Source organism: Sciurus vulgaris (assembly GCF_902686455.1).
Source record: "Sciurus vulgaris genome assembly, chromosome: 10".
Lineage (NCBI taxonomy): Eukaryota > Metazoa > Chordata > Mammalia > Rodentia > Sciuridae > Sciurus > Sciurus vulgaris.
The window spans coordinates 86,418,973-86,432,293 of record NC_136470.1 but is presented as its reverse complement, the minus strand read 5'-3'; the positions used below and the strand labels follow the sequence as shown (position 1 = coordinate 86,432,293).

At 44.6% G+C, this 13,321-nt stretch overlaps 1 protein-coding gene across 2 annotated transcripts in view; it reads left to right on the top strand.

Annotated features, from left to right (window-relative positions):
* ST6GAL1 (ST6 beta-galactoside alpha-2,6-sialyltransferase 1) overlaps positions 1-13,321 on the top strand; it is a 125,803-nt gene that overhangs the window by 33,052 nt on the left and 79,430 nt on the right. Inside the window, exon 2 of one of the 2 annotated variants that reach the window (XM_079101479.1) lies at positions 2,916-3,056. The gene's annotated coding sequence lies outside the window, so the exon portion shown is untranslated. Of the gene's footprint in view, positions 1-2,915; positions 3,057-12,719; positions 12,866-13,321 lie in introns of those variants that run through there. The other variant, XM_079101480.1, reaches the window with a different exon arrangement.

Below are 13,321 nucleotides of genomic sequence, written 5' to 3'. Positions count from 1 at the left end.
TATCTTCCCATCTAGCAGTATGGATCTGAGGCAGTACCTTGTATCCTGGAGACTTACAGTGTCTCTGAAGGTTTCCAGTACCTCACCTTTAAGGGGAAGACCAATATTAACAATATCCAGTGCTAACAATATACAGCCTTAAGCCAAGTAGCCCCTATAAGACATCTACAGTTTTGTCACAATAAACAGACATGATGTGTTCAATTACTCTCTACAACACAAACAGTAAGTTTGCTAAAAGGCTTTACAATTTCAAATGACTTTAATAATTTCTCTTTAAAAAAAAGAGACAGAAGTGGTGTAGGATGTAATGTTTATAAGGGAGGAGGAGAGATAGAAGTAAAACTTTATAGTAGGAGTGAAAGAGAAATTGATAGAGGTTGGCTGTTAGCAGGAGAAAAGAGATAAAGAGAATCCAGGGAAACAGATAAGTGAGAGGGAATATATATACAGAGTTAAAAAAAAAAAAAAAAAAAAGAGTAAAACCATAAGAATACACAACAAAACTGTAATATACTATTCAGACATCCCAGTCCTCAATAAACTGATGTGTGATAAATTCTTGGTTTCAAAAATGATAGCCATGTGAGAGAGAGGGGAAAAAAAATTCTCAATGGAAAATTGAACAATTGTTTCTATTGCTGTTCAAAAGTCTTTCAGCTTCCCTTCTACACTGATAGGTGGGGTTGTCTGGAGTTTGACAATAGTTCCAGTCCGGTGGGTGCCAGACTGCCTGGATGGGTGAGCTGATAGCAAGAAGCCCTCACACCTTCTTCCAACCTTCCTGCCTATTGTAGCCAGCCCAGTCTGTTTCTGCACACTTTAAGGACTCACTGAGCTAGGGAGAACCTGGCTCTCTTTGGCCCCTCCAACCTGTGCTCCCCCCAGGTGAAATGTCCCTAGTCTCCGACTTTCCACAGGATTTCCTGGTCCAGACTGGCCCACGCAGACCCAGCCACAAACTGATGGATCTGGGCTTCAGATTCCCCAGTCTCCACTATGCTGCAGTTCCAAGATCTCAATGCTGTTCCAACTTGTAATCAGAAAGACCATCAGGGATGTGCTCACACAAAGGAGCAATCAGGCGAAATAGCAGCAAGATAGTGGTCACTAGCATGCCCTGCAGAAAGACCTCAGATGCAGCAGAACTCACAGGCATCCTGATACTGGACCTCCAGGTCCTGTCCAGTGTTCCCGGACAGAGGCAACTGTGCCCCAAGATGGCAGTGGTGGCAAACCTGCAGGCACTCTAGCTGGTATCCCAAGATGGAGGCAGCTGCATGCAACCAAACCTGCAGGCATCAGCGTACTACAGTGATGCAGCCACATCAATGTTCATAGCAGCTCAATTCACAATAGCTAGATTGTGGAACCAATCTAGATGCCCTTCAATTGATGAAGAAACTGTGGTATATATACACAATAGAATATTACTCAGCCATAAAGAAGTATAAAATTATGGCATTTGCTTGTAAATGAATGAAGTTGGAAAATATCATGCTAAGTGAAATAGGCCAAGTCCAAAAAACCAAAGGCTGAATGTTTTCTCTGATAAGTGGATGATGATACATAGCGAGGGGGGTAGTGGGGCGGGGGAAGAGAAGAATGAAAGAACTTTGGATGATGTAGAGGAAAATGGGATGGGAGGGAGTAGGGGAAGGAAAGATAGTAGAATGAGACAGACACTATTACCCCATGTACATGTATGGATTACATGAACGTGTGATTCTACATTGTGTACAACCATAGAAATGGAAAGCCGTACCCCATTTTTGTACAATGAATCAAAATACAGTCTGTAAAAACAAAAAAATTTAATAAACAAACAAACAAAACCCCTACATAAATATTAGAAAAAGCATGGGTTTGGGGACAACTTCCTGATTGTAACTAATACCCAGGTCCAATAAAAGAGGAGATTAATAAAAACAAACAACAGACAAACAAACAAAAAAACCTGCAGGCACCCTGACATTTTAATTGAAATCATTTAAATGTTCTTTAAATTCTTGAAAGCAACCGATATGTAGTATTTTTTGATGATATTTAACAAGTTTGAAAACATACTTGTCTTAGTCCGTTTGTATTGCTATAACGAAGTGCCATAACCTGGGGAGATATGTTCAGTCCCCAGCACCGAAACAAAACTCCCACGTGTTGTCACATGGAGGAAGAGGTGAGGGGGAGCTCTTTCATAGTGACACCGGTGCCATTCATCAGGGCTCTGCCTTTATGACCTTAGGCCTTCCCTGTAGTTATCTTGGGTGCAGTAAGAATGGGTAACTTTTCCCCTTCTTTTCACTTAATTATATTTTCTCAAATGTATAAATGAAACAAATTTATTTGGTACAAGAAAAAAACAAGTCCTTTAAAAACAAATGTTATCCATTCAGGTAGCTAATAGTAATCTATGAATTGAAAATTTCGACTCAGTTAAAAATGCTTCCAAAATGAATTAGAAATTGCATTCACATCTGTAATAGCATAGTCTGTTACATGGTCAAAGGAAGACTTGAGCAATTTATTCACTGTATTTGTTGATTGAAATCAACAAATCTGCCATGCTTGATCTAAACACAAGACTTGGGCTGGATCTGTAGTTTTCTTCCCCCTAATATGGTAGCGTCAGGATTCAGTGGTTATAGTAGAGTCTACTTTGCTTAGTCTGCAACTCACAATGAAATCACAGAAGGGAGGGCTGTGGCCAGTAGATGGCTAGTTTGGGCCCTGGTAAGGAGACCGGCTCCTTGGGAGGAGGAATGTGGTTCTGTAAGGTGCTCTGAAGTGACCAGAATGCCCAGGGCTGGAGGAACAGGGCTGAGAGGAGCAGGGTTAGTGCTCTGTGTCTTGCAACTGTCGACATATATGCTTCTGGTACTCAGCCTGCAACTTTGCTCTGTTTTTGTCCCCTGCAGGCAGGGGTAGAGCCAGTTGTGCAGAGCTCTGCAGCAAGCAGCCCAGAAGGAAGCAGTGGGTGCCATGGAACCCAGCTGAAATGAACTACCCCTTTGAGTCTGTCCCAAGCCCTGGTGCCAGGTTTCCATCTCAGCACTGAGGTAAGACCCCTGGAACCCTTGCTTGGGGAAAGAGACAGCAGAACGCTTCTTTGCAAGAAGGGAGATGGAAACTCCGTCCTCTAAGGCTCAGGAAACAAGAAGTTGCTTCTGGTTCAAACCATCTGCTTCCACCTGAGTCCATGTGGGAGGCAAGGTCATTGGTGGCCAAACGATATCTTGACAAGGAGTTGTATTTTCTCCCGTTGCTGATGAAATTTGAACTCTAAAGGGAATGAATTTATCTTCCAGGTAAGACTGCACCAGGTTCACGTGAATGCTTAGGTGCACCTGCCCTGCAAGGAAAATGAGCTCTTAGGAGACACACACACACACACACACACACACACACACACACACACACACACACACACACACCCCACCCCAGCCTGGGAGTGACATAAATTATGCAAGGAGGTTATTGTAAAACATTCCAGTAAACCTACCAAAAAATGACTTTGTTAACCTGGATATGTTCTGCGTATAAAGGTAAAATGTGTACATTTGGGAAAATACTAATGTGGAAGAAAATAAAACGTGAAATTCTACTCGCGTTACAAGTCTTCAGGTAGTTTTCTGTTATGGTTACTCTCAAGCTTCCACAGATGCTGATTTCTTCTGCAGGGAGGTAGAAAGACACAGCAGAAAGAACACTGATTTTTTTCAGTACCCAGGAACTTTGCAAACTGGTTGTTAAAAATTGTTAAAAAAAAATGTTGGTGGCTTGAAATCAGACCATGGTGGGAAGATTTATGCCACGGAAATTGGCACTACAAGCCAGGGCTTTTTGTTTCGGAGATTTGGATTACATCAGTCCCTCACAGCTTCCAGTGGCTACTCTACCATCATGCAAGTCACTCCACCTGTGCGTTCCTTTTTTTTTTCTTTTTTCATTTGTGTACAGTAGGTATTACATAAACATTAACCAATAATCAATATTATTAATCAACATTAATCAATAGGAATCAATACTCAGGTGAATCAATAGGAGTGAGATTCCTGTCCTTGTTATCTCCTAAGAGGGACAGCTGGCAGGGTCCCACAGGAAAATGAAATCAAATATCTTGTATTCGGTGAGACCTTCTGCCCACATGGGGAGGGGCACAGGGGATTGGGAAGCCTTAGGTTTATTGATGGAGAGAAATTGGCTGTGTGTCCTCCTGTGACTCTCACTCCTGGCAGCGGAGCGGGAGGGAGGTGTCTGTGAATTATTGACATCCTTTCGTAAAGGCAGATAAAAACCTCCATTTATTAACCAACATCTGGGGCACATTTCCTTCCTAAAAAAGTCAAGAAGTCAGTCAGAGAAGTGTGAATAGGAAGCCTCAGGATACAGAATGTGAGAGCCAGGAGGAAAATCGGAGCTTTTTGACTCATAATCTCTACTGGGGGAGGGTGTGATGGGGACTTCCTGCCAAATGTGAAATTTCAACAAAAGCCTCTTTCTTCAAGGCCCTGCTGTGGCAGCAGATTAGAGCTAATTAAATTAGCATAACGGAGACCCGGCCTCTGTTCTCGCTTCTGTATGTGCTCTGCAGGAGAGGATGAGGAAAGGGGGAGACATGAATCAAGCACCAGTTTGTCTTCCTGAATTGTAGGTTCAGAATATTGGAAAGGTGAAAAGCACTGTAGAGACCATGTGACCTCACACCTTTTTTTTTTTCAGAAACCAGGTCACAAAAAAACCTGTTGGTGGTCAGTGCCTGAGCCCAGGCTGGGGGTGGGGCACTGCTCTGAGGCTACCTGACCACCAAACCTTTGCTTATACATGGCAAGGAGTAGGTCTCCAAATGCCAGCCTCGACCCTTTCCAGTCTTTTCACAGTATCTGCTGTCATAGCCCCAGCGCACGTCACGAGGCACGCTCTGGTAGGATTAAGTCCCCTTCCTCATGGGGTTTTCCAATTTAGTGAAACCAGTTAAAAAGATCTCATTCTGAGGAGCGTTAGCTATGTTTACAAGAAAGAGAAGGGAAAGGCATCCTTTGAACTCAAGGTGGTTCCAGGCACTGTGTCCTGTGCTCTGTCTACATTATCTCTTTAAATTTTGCAACAGTACCTATCCCCAGTCTCTGTCCTCCCTCCTGCATGTGTCCTGAAGGAGGGGATAAAGCATCTATCCCCATGTCTCAGATGTGGAAATTGAGTCTCAGAGAGGTAGGTAAAGAGACTTGCCCAAGATTTCACAGCTCATGAGCAACAGAGATGTAAACTTCAGCCTGTCTGTGACCTCCTTGGCTTCTTGAAACTAGCGAGTGCTCTTCAAGCAAGTAGTCACTGCTCCACAGGAGTTCCAAGCTCCAAACCCAGTTCCAACAGGCAGAGTCCCTCCCTTCAGGGAACATCGGTCCATCTCTATAGCCATGTGAACAGCTGCAGTCCAAAGTGCTCGAAGCTTTGCAAAATGCTGTGCTGTTCTTTAAAATTCCAAGGGCTCAAGATAACATCAGAGCCGAGAGCATCTGCAGAGCCCTACAGCCCAGTCCACTTGTTCCTCTGATGGCCCAGGAGGTGAGGTGCAGCTCTCCCAGTCACTTAGCATCAGGGGCTTCTCAGTCTCAGGACTCTCAGAATGCTTTCCAGAAAACACACCCAATGGGCATGTTTGGCTTTCCTCAGTGACTGGGGAAGAGAAGAGAGTACTCCTTTGGCAACATGAATTTGCTTCAGTTCCATAGATATTACTGAGTGACTACTGTGTGTCCAGCCTAATGTTTCAGCCTATTTGAGAAAGAAATTATGGTCCACCTTTGAGCCACTGATCTGACAAGGGGAGGCAGTTCCCTGCCTCAAAACTGCATAGGCTGTGGTTTTTCCTTCCCATTCCTCCTATAACCACACACCTCCAGCTTGTCCTTCAAGAACTCTAAAGGAGGAAGTTCTATCCTGTGTTGTTGTGAATTACTGACGTCTTTTCATAAAGGTGGATGAAAGCCCTCCATTTACTGACCAATATCTGGGGCACATTTCCTTCCTGGAAGATTCCAAGAAGTTGGTCAGAGAAGTGTGAAAAGGAAGCCTCAGCGATACTGGAGTTTCGGTGCTCAGTCTGTAAACTGGAAAACAGCAGCACATGGACAGAGGCTTTGGAAGATCCTCGAGGAGGGTAGAACAGAGGGGAGGAGCCATTTGGGAAACTCTGCTCAGTGAAGGTGTGTGTTCTGCTCTGGAGCTGGGGCTAATGGGGTTGCTGAGTGCAGGTTTGTGGACAATCGAGAATCCTTTTCATCAGGTGGCACCTGATCAACTTCAGAAAGAGAAGTTCGCTTCCGCAGAGGAGGGAGTTAGGCCTGAGAGAGTTCCTTGGAAGGCTGGGTGGTTAGCCTTCCTCCTTTCTCTGAGAAGGGGTGACCCAGAAAGTGGAAGGCCTTTGTTTATCACACAGGTGGAACTGGATGGAGTCTGTTTCCTTGAGTGGTCAGGATCTGGCCTTGAACCAAACACCCTGGCTTCGAGGGAAGGCTGCGTTGGGAGGAAGCACAGCCCACATCCTGCCTGGGTCTGTCTGTTCCAGGAGACTTGACTGTTGGGGGCATTTGTAGCAATGACAACCTGGGACGGAGAGGGTGTCATCTCAGTGATGCAGAGATGTGCAGCCCCAACCCCTCACCTTCCTTCTTTCACATCCTCCTTAGGCCAGGGAACTGTCACCTGTGGCTACAGGCTTGGGATTTGCCACTGTGACGAGGCCATGCTAATACAGATTAAAGAGCCCCAGCTTCGAAGACATTTTGCCCAGATTTGAGCCTGATTTGATCATAGCTGCAGGACCACTCAGGCTTTCTGACCAGATTCCTCATCTGTAAAATGGGCTGAATTCATAATAATTTCTGTAAAGTTTTTCCCTACAAAGCAGATGCCTATTAAATGGTACCTGTTATTATTTTTTATGCACCTTTACTAGAGCTTAATTGACAAACACATGCACTTATTTAAATTGCACAACTTGAAGAGTTTTGTCATACACACACACACACACACACACACACACACATACACACACACTCAGATCATTCACACAATCGTGTTGATGAACATAACCTCCACCTCACCCCCAGTGTCCACCCTGGGCATCCCTCCCTTCTGCCCCTTTCTATCCCCTTCCCCCTAACCCTAGCAGCCACGTATCTGCTTTCTATTACTATAGGTTAGTTTACATTTTCTGGAACTCCATGGAAGTGGAATTCTTTTTTTTTCTTTTTCTTTTTTTTTATTGTAAACAAATGGGATACATGTTGTTTCTCTGTTTGTACATGGAAGTGGAATTCTATGGCACACACCCCTCTTTTGCTCAGCATAGTTACTTGATGCCCATCCATGTTGTCAGATGTGTCAGTGGTTTGTTCCTTTGGTGCTAGATGGTATCCTATGGTAGGATGTACAACAATTTATTTTTCCATTCATCTATTGATACATATTTGGGTTGTTTTCAGTTTGGAACTCTTAAAGCCACTAAGCATGTGTGAAAAAATTTTTGTGGAGACATGCATTCATTTCTCTTGGGTAAACACCTGAGAGTAGAGAATGGCTGGGTATTCTGTTAGCCTTTTGAGAAGCTGCCAAATGGTTTTCTGGAGTGGCTGTGCCATTGTACCTTGCCACCTGCTGTGCCTTATAGTTCCAAGTGCTCTGCTTCCTTGCCAACATTTGGTATGGTGGGTCTTTCCTTTTAGTCACTCTAATAGGTATGTAGGACTATCTCATTGTGGTGTTACTTGCATTTCTCTAGAGACTGATGATGGTGAGCACCTTTTTATGTGCTTATTTGCTATCTACATATTTCCTTTTGTGAAGTGTTCATTCAGATCTTTTGCCTTTTTAAAAATTGGGTTGATTGTTTTATGATTGAACCGCAAGAGCTCTTTATGTATTCAACAGACAAGGCCTTCATTGGATATATTTTGCAAGTATTTTCTCAAAATCCATGCCTGTGCCTAGCAGGAGCTAGAAGCAAATATACTCATAATTATAATCTAGTTCAATAAGTACTATGCACAGAAATTATAGAAGAAGAGCAGTAATATAAAAGTGAGAAGTTTCCTGGAGGAGAAGATATAGATCTTAAAATTAAAAGTTAGCTGGGGTTAGGGCTAGGGTGGAAGGGCAACTTAGGTAAAAGTTTGTACATGCAAAAATATAAAAAATGTCATGGTACCTGCAAAACTAAGAATAATCTGGTTGGAGCATTGGGATTTTAGAGCAGAAGGATGTGGACTGTAATCCCAGCTCCCCCACTTACTGAATGTGTGCCTCTTTTTTTTTTTTTTTTTTTTTTTTTTATTTAAACAGGTTTTTATTCTGAAACAATCAAAGATTCCCAGAAAGTCGCAAAGGTAGTGCAGAGAGGTCTGGCTAGCCTTCATTTAGTTTCTTCCAGTGATTTCATCTTACATAATTATAGTACGATATGAAAAACAGGAATCTGAAATGAGTGTAACGTGTGGACATAGTTTTGTGTCATTTTCTCCCAGTAGGTAAATGTCACCACCACTGCAATCAAGATACAGGACCGTTATGTCACCACAGAGGTCTCGCTTGTGCTTCCCCTTTATCATCACAGTGTCTTCTCCCTCTGGTGTTAGTCTGGAGACTATTGTCATTTGAAACTGTTCTGTAAACAGAATCATACAATATGTGACTTTTTTTTTTTTTTTTTTTTGGTACTGGGGATTGAACTCAGGGACACTGGACCCCTGAGTCACATGCTCAGCCTTATTTTGTATTTTATTTAGAGACAGGCTCACTGAGTTGCTTAGCACCTCACTGTTGCTGAGTATGGCTTTGAACTTGTGATCTTCTTGCCTCAGCCTCCTGAGCCACTGGGATTACAGGCATGAAGCACTGCGTGACCTTTTGAGGTGCTATTTTACCCCCATCATAATGCTCTTCAGGTCCACCAGGATTATTGAGGATGTTAGTAGTTTCTTCTTTTTATTGTTGAATACACGGCTCCACGGGATGTGCCCGTTTAACTGCTCATCCATTGAAGGATATTTTGGCTGTTGCCAGATTTTGGCTATTACAGGTAAAGCTGATATGAACAATTCTGTACAGGCTTTTGTGCAGACATAAATCTTTGTTATTCTGGGACAAATGCTCAAGAGCGCAATTGCTGAGTTTTATGGTAAGTGTTTAGTTTTTTAAGAAACTGCCAAAATATTCTGTAGCGTGGCTGTACTTTTTGACATTCACGGGCAGTGTGATCCACTTCTTCCCCATCCTTGCCAGCATTTGGTGGTGTCACTTGTTTTTTAACTTTGGTTGTTCTAATAGCTGTGTAGTGATTGCTCATTGTGGTCCTAATTCATGTTTCCCTGGGGGCTCGTTGTGTGGTTCTCTTTCTGTTCCCCAGATCTGGCTGCCTGAATCATAACCCCCAACTGTATTCCTTGGGTGTGGGAAGCAAGAGGATCTAGGCTGATCATCCTCTCCCACCCTTTCCAGAGCTGCCCCAGAATATGACTTCCTTGTTCTTTGATCCAATTATGGGAGATTCTTCTTTATTGTCCTGAGTGACCCAGGAAAGATGTTTCCCTCCCAGGGCTGTGTATTTTTCCAGGGAGGATTGGTTGTTCACAGTTGAGCAAACAACCTGTAAGTGATGACTCTTTATTGTGCTCTCCACCCTGTCCCTCCCTGGTGCCAGTGTGCCAGCATCTGCACTTACTGGCAGCTGAGATGAAGAAACCACTGGAGTTGGCCCAGGAGGACTGTTTTCTCAGCGTTTGGAGGTCTGACAGTGCCAAGGACAGCTGCCCTGGCCTTGGGGCCTCCCTGTAGTCAGCATCTTCTACTCTTTCTGTTTGTGGATTGGGAGGCAGCTTCAATGCACTGGGAAAAGAATAATCACAGCTAATTATTTTAGTGCACTGCTTATGTACTGCACACTAAGTGTTTAAACTATACTAACTCATTTAATTTCTTCAACAACCCTAAGAGTTGGGCACATTTAAATCTCCATTTTGTAATGGAGGAAACACAAGCACGCAGAGAAGTCTGATGGCTAGAAAGGTGACATTGGAATGCAGGTGTATGATGACCCTGTCGGTTCTCTTGGAACGTTATCCTACCCGAATGCTACGGGTACTAGGGAGAAGCTTATGTGCACAGACCTTGCTGTGTGAACCTGAAGGGCTCAGGGTCTCCCCTAAGGAGCACATCAGAGAAGAGAATTTGCTGTGAGCAGGAGCAGTTTGGGATGTTGGGACAGAATATGGAGCAGGTGGGAAGCCAATGAACTTCCAGGGAGAATGGGGAGTTCCTTGGAGATATGCGCTGGGCACAGGCTGCCCAGGAGTGAGTGGATCTTGGTTTGATTCCCCACTGTGATCACTGATCTGTTTCCTGAGCCTTTTGGATGCTCACATTGGCTCACATGCACTGTAGGAAGCCACATGGGCCTTGACTCTGGGAATTGCACATGATTATATTAGCTCTCAGCTTCTCCACCACTGGCCTGTGCAGGGCTGACCTTGACCATGCACTACAGAGTCTCACCAATCCCATCCCACCTCTGTGCATCAGGGATGGCTGGAAAAGAGTGTGGGCTTTCTACCCTGATGGATCTGTGGTTTAGGTGCAGAGCTTTGGTGTCTTCACGTGTGAGCAGGGCAATAATATACCTAGCTTATTAGCTGTTACGAGGGCTGAGTGGGGTGCTATACTGAAGTGCTTTAGGGAGTGTTGCCTCACTTTCTTCATTCTTTGCCACTCATCCTCTTCCAGGGCCATCATCATGGACACCCAGCTGTAGGGCGGTGCTGCATTGAAAAAAAAACTGAACGTGCATGCCTCACCCTAGTTCAGTCAGTAAGAATGTCCATTCACTCATTCAGTGTTCAATCAGTTTTAAATGAGCACCTGCTATGCATCAGTGCTAGGCACTGTGAACACATGAGCCATGGTTTTTGGCCTCACATCATATGTGGTCTAAAGAGAGACAAATATGAATTAAATCACTCAATCAAATGTAAATGCATGAATTGTGGGGGGTCACTGTGCAGGAAGCTTTGTGGTGCTGCGTGAACCCGCAGTCTGAGAGGAAGAGGATGCTTCCTCAGGAGGTGATTCTGACCTGGGGTTTGCTTCTTTGGCTTTGGACAGTTGATGAAGTGAATGTGACACTCTCGGCAGGGTCCCTTCACCTTATGCCATATCCTGACTATAGACTGGCCCAGTGCCTGGCCACCCCAGGGCTCTTCCTCAACAGCCTCGACTGCTCCACTCTTCACTCTCATCCAGCTTGTCCCAGCTGCTGCTGGACTCCTGGGGACTGAGAAGAAGCCCTGACCCTGGCCCCGGGTCTACACCTTGTGGATCTTTGGGTCTTTTTTGTTGTTGTTTTTGAGTGTGCTCATGACTTAGTCACTTTATCGCTCAGCTGAATACAGAGAGCCACCTTGATGGTTTTGATCATCATATAGCCAAATAAGTTTAAAACAACTTATTTGATGGCTCATTTATATTTCATGAATTAACCCTCATGAAGAGAACATCTTAGTGATTTTTTTAAACGTAAATTTGTCTACTGAATTGTGCAACTATGACCACAATCTGGGTATAGAACATTACCATTGTTAGTTGGGTCATCTTTACATGCCAACTATAAGAGAAATATTTGTATTTCTTGTGGGATTAGTACTGTGCTTCCAGCAGAAGGATCTCATTGATTAATTAATCCAGTTAGTATTTATTGAATTTCTGCTGGAGCCTATAACTGGGCTAGGTGCAAAAGGGAATAAAGAGGTGAATAACTGCCCGTGGACAGTGTTTAACAAGCTTATTGTATGGGTTCATAAGCTTCAGGGCAGGTGTTTGTTTTATACTGCTGTGACTCGTACTGGAAGATATGTCAAGGACCTTACTTTTGCAATAATTGGTGTGGCACTGAATTATTGGCCCAGCAGTTAGAAGTGCTCTCCAAAAACTGCAGACAGTGCTACTTTGGAAGGCCTCGATACAGGATCTTGGAAGGAAGGAGACTTGGTATGCTCTTGACTGTGCCTGGGTTTGATGGGTAAAATTGGGGTGAGGGTGCGTGAGGGAGGGAAAGAATATGAGTCTGGGGTGAGTCGAAGTGATAGTAGTGAAAGAGGTGGCCTAGAGTTCAAGGCTATGTCAAGTACGTTGGGGTGTTATGTGAAGGCTGTACAGTGGGTGGGAGGACAGTTTCATATACTAGATGGAGGAATTTAGATTTAGTGGAGTAAACCTAGAAGATGCTGTTTTCAGTCTGAGGAGGAGCTTGACTCCAGGAGATTCATTTTGCATGTGGAAGGAGATAAGGAGCCAGGGATGGGTTAGGAGGCTGTCGTGAGGGTCCTAATGTTAAGTGGTGTGGACTTGACCTGGGTAGGGGCACTGGGGGAAACAAACTGAGTGAAATAGGAGGGAAAATTCTGCCGGATGAGGGGGAGCAAATCTTCTCTCTGCCCACAGCCTCTTCTCCTGGAGGCCTGCCTGTCCATCTGCCTGTTGCATTTGAACCCATCCTTCCCAATCTGTCTGTCCACAGACAAACTCTGCAGCTTCCCGTTGCGCGCTCTCCCCCTGCCTTGCAGACTTCCCTCTTACATCCACTTCTCCTCTCCTAGTCCCTCTCCTGTTGCCCAGGAGGAAGGGGAGGGGACAGGAAGAAGCAGAACAAAGTCCCCATGAAAGGCAGCGCCTGGGAGGCAGCGCAGAGAGGTTTCCAGCAGGGGTGGCTGGTAGTGCCCGTGCCACAGAGGTGAGCAAGGCCAGGCCTGAAGGAGCTGAGCACTCAGGTTGGGACCAGTGTGTGTGAAGCGGGGTGCCAGGCCTGGGCACCAGCTCTGTGAGTACCTCCTGACATTTTGAACCCTCTGTGCCTCTGTTGCCTCACCCTGGTCCTAGCACAGCTTAACTCCAGCCCACCATCTTACCATAGAGAATTCTGAGGTCCCAAGAAATGTCTGATAGTCCAAGGCCACACGGGGAGATGTGACCTCCTGGGTCTTCCTGTGCTTTCCTTTGATTTCTCATCTTCAGTCATTTGACATGCCCTTTCTATTTCTGTCTTGCACTCCCCCCAGAATTGGAAACAGAGTTGCTAGTCAAGGTCTAATCTGTCACTCAAGCTCAAGGTCTAATTCTGAGAAATCCATTTATTGAGTGCCTATTACGTCCAAGTCATGTTTCAGGTACCTTTATATATGTTTTATTAAATCTTTGAAAGAACCTTTCAAAGTAGGTGCCATTATCCCATTTTCCTAAGAGGAAGCAGGCTTGGAAAGACCAAATGGTTTGCTTA